Genomic DNA, 4114 nt, shown 5'->3' on the forward strand with positions numbered 1-4114 from the left:
AAAGTAGTGTGAGATTCATTCTCAAGGCCTGAAATGGCATGATGCATGAAACTTGGTTTATATTTGTGATCCTTATGAGATTGAAGAAGGAGAGATGAGGCAAAAAGTATTACCAGGAATGGTTGTTACAGACAGTTAAGCTCAGATCTAGTAATGATTAACACTCATATACATACTTATTCCTAGACATCAACATTCTGGACAGGATCAGAATGTGCCTTCTCAAAGAAATATGAGATTCCATCTCAAGGAGTGACATGGCAATATGTTCCAAACCTGGTTTAGCTTTATGATCCTTATGAGTTGGAAGGAAGAGAGATGAGGCACAAAGTTATTTTCAGGAATGGGTATTATATACAGCTTAGCTCAGCTGTCATAACGCTTGCCACTCATATACAAATTGTTCTTAGACATCTACTTCCACTCTGGGATCAGAAAGTGCCTTCTCAAAGGAATGCGAGACTCCTTCTCAGGGCCCAACAAGGCAATATGGTCCAAAACTGGTTTAGTTTAGTGATGTTTAGTGCTAGAAGGACGAGAGTTTTTACATGAAGTTATTTTGAGGAATGTGTATTATAAATCATTTTATTCAGCTGTAGTACTGATTGATGCTCCAATATAAACTTGTTCCTAGACATCTACTTACAAGAAGTTATCAGTAAGTGTCTTCACAGAGGAATGTGAGATTTGCTCTCAACGACCAAAATAATATTATGTTCTAAACCTGGTTTAGGAAGATGATTCTCACGAGCTGAAAGGAAGAGTGAGTGAGCACAAAGATACTTCCAGGGATGGGTACTTTATACAGATGAGCTCAGCTGTAGTGATGATTGCCACTCAAATACTAACTTGTTCCTTGACATCTACTTACATATTGGGATGAGAAATTGCATTCTCAAAGGAATGTGATATTCCCTCCTAAGGCTTGAAATAACAATATATTCAAAACCTGTTTTAGGAATGTAAACCTTCAGAGCTGGAAGGAAGAGAGATTGGGCATGAAGATATTTCCAGAAATGGCTGTTAACCATAGATTAGCTCAGCTGTATTAATGATTGCCGCTCATATAAAAAGTCGTTTCTAGACATTTGCATACAAGCCTGGGTCAGAAAGTGCCCTCTCAAAGGAATATGAGATTCAATCTCAAGGCCAGAAACTGCATTCTGTTATATACCTATTTTAGGTTTCTGATCTTTACGAGATGGAAGGAAGAGATAGTGGGCATGAAGTTATTTCCAACGATGGGTGTTATACATAGTTCAGCTAATTTCCAGTAATCATTAAAATTAAATTACTAACTTGTACCTAGAGTTCTACTTAGAACCCGGGATCAGAAATTGCCTTCTCAAAGGAATGTGATATTCCTTCTCAAAGCCTGAAATGGCAATATGTCCCCAACCTGGTTAAAAAAGGTGGACCACATTTGCTGGAAGGAAGAGAGACAGGGCACGAAGTTCTTTCCTTAGTTGTTACTGGCAAAAGTGCCTGAGCAGTGGTATTTTGTCTTTCCATTGAGAAGGCAGCCTCAGTGCAGGCAACGAACCGAAAGGAAGAAAAGACACTTTCAATTATGACCCTCAAAAACTAAATGGAAAAGTTTTTCTCCACAGAATATGTTCATTAGATGGATACTATAGATATTCTCTCCCAGCTGCAGTGGAAAGTTTAAAAGCTCTCAGGTGTAGATGCTCCTTAAACGTACTCGCAAGCAGAATTAAGCTAGAACTTGCTGGCATTACATGGGAGAGAATTCTTTTTTTTTTTTTTTGTGAGGAAGATAAGCCCTGAGGTAATATCCGATGCTGATCTTCCTCTTTTTTGCTGAGGAAGTTTGGCCCTGAGCTAACATCTTTGCCCATCTTCCTCTACTTTATATGGGACGCCACCACAGCATGTCCTGGAAAGCAGTGCGTTGGTGTGCCCAGGGTTGGGAAACTGAAAACCCCAGTCCCCCAAAGTGGATCTTGCACACGAAACTGTTTGCACCACCGGGCAGGCGCCAGGGAGAAAATTCTTAAGTAAATGTCGTTAACAGCAATGTTGGGAGAGGCAATTTTCAGAATAGTCCTGTACAGATACACGCAAAAGATTTTCTCCACACCTGAATTTCAATTGATGGATGTTATAGAGACCCTTTGCCAGCTTACTGACATTTGAAAACCACTCATATGAAGATGTTACTTACAGATATTGGCCAACTGTGATAAGCAATAATGTTCATCATGATACGTTACTGAGAATCTGAAGGCAGACTGAACTGCAGTGTAGTCAGTCTCTTCTCAAGATGATCCCAAACAGCTGTAAGCAGAGTTTCTCTGAAGAGTCCACTTTCGTTGAACGTAGGGTAATGATAATCTGCACCACATGTAGTGATAGTTTGAAAGTTCTCCTAGGAGTGTTTCAAAGAGTTACTGGTTAACTTCGTTGAACAGTGGTATTTTGTCTTTCGTGTGGGAAGGAAGCCTCAGTGCAGGACATGAACTACAAAGAGGAAAAGGCACTTTACTATGTGATCCGAAAAACTAAAAGGAAGACTTTTCCACCACACAGTATGTTCATGGAATGGATGTTATAGATATTCTCAACCAGCTACAATGGAAAGTTTAAAAGCTCTCAGAGGAAGGTGCTCTTTAAAGATACTTGCAAGAAAGTTCAGCAAGGACTTTCTGGTATTACAAGGAGAGAATCCCTATGTGTAGGTCGTTAACAGCAATGATGTAAAAGGCAATTTTTAGGATAATCCTACACAGATATAAACAAGATATTGTCTTCAACGTGGAATTTCATTTTATGGATGTTACATATATTGTCTCCCAGCCGTACTGAAATTTTAAAACCTCTCCAATGAGGATGTTACTAACAGATGTTCGTCACCTGTGTGAGCAATAGTGTTCGTCATGACATGCTAGTGAGACCCTGAACGCAGATTGAACTGCAGTGTATTTGAAGTCACTTATGAAGATGACCCTAAACAGTTATAAGCAGAAGTTATCTTCACGGTGTACTTTCATTAAATGGATGTGATAGAGCTTTTTTCTGAGCTGTGGTGAAAAGTATAAACTCTCATGGGAAGGTGTTCCTAATCGCTACTGGCAGAGTAGGTTTAGCAGTGGTGTTTTTTCTTTACATCGGGAAGGAATCCTGAGGGCAAGCAATGAAATTCAAAGATGAGAATGCAATTGACAATATGATCCAAAGAAGTTAAAAGCAAGTGTTTTCCTCCACAGAGTACTTACATGGAATGGATGTAATGAATAGGTTCTCCTAGCTGCAGTGAAAAGTTTACAAGCTCTCAGAGGAAGATCGTCCTTGAAGATTCCTGCAAGGCGAGTTAAGAAACACTTTCTTGCATTACATGGGATAGAGAGCCTGAGCGACGGTCGTTAACTGCAGTGATCTAAAGGCAATATGCAGGCTGATCCCATAAAGAGACAAGCCACAGATTTTCTGCATATTTCACTTTCATTTTATGGATGGTATAGATACCCTCTCCCTCCTGTACCGAAATTTTAAAACATCTCAGATGAAGATGTTACTTACAGATATAGGCCACATGTGTTAAGCTATAATGTTTGTCATGATATGCTCATGAGAGCCTGAAAGTGGATTGAACTGTATTGTATTAAATATCTCTTCTCCAGATGATCCTAAACAGCTACTATCAGGAGTTTCTTTGAAGATTCAACTTGAATGGAATGGATGTTATATATAATCAGCAAAACCTGTAGTAATACTTTGAAATCTCTCATACGAAGATGTTCCTTACAGCTACTGGCAAAATTGGTTGAGCAGTGGTCTTTTGTCTCTATATAGTGAAGGAAACATCATTGCAGGCAATGAAAAGCAAAGAGGAAAAGGCAATTTACCAAAAGATCCTACTACCTAAAAGGAGGAATTTTTCTGCACAGAGTATGTTCACGGAATGGATGTTGGAGATAGTCTCTCCCAGATGCAGTGAAATGTTTAATAGATCTCAGAGGAAAATCCTCCTCAGAGATACTTGCATGCTGAGTTCAGCAAACATTTTCTTGCATGTCTTGGGAGAGAGAGCCTGAGTGAATGTCGTTAACTGCAAAGAGGGAAATGGCAATTTGCAAGAAGATTCTATATAGAT

This window comes from Diceros bicornis (genome assembly GCF_020826845.1).
Source record: "Diceros bicornis minor isolate mBicDic1 chromosome 30 unlocalized genomic scaffold, mDicBic1.mat.cur SUPER_30_unloc_2, whole genome shotgun sequence".
NCBI lineage: Eukaryota > Metazoa > Chordata > Mammalia > Perissodactyla > Rhinocerotidae > Diceros > Diceros bicornis.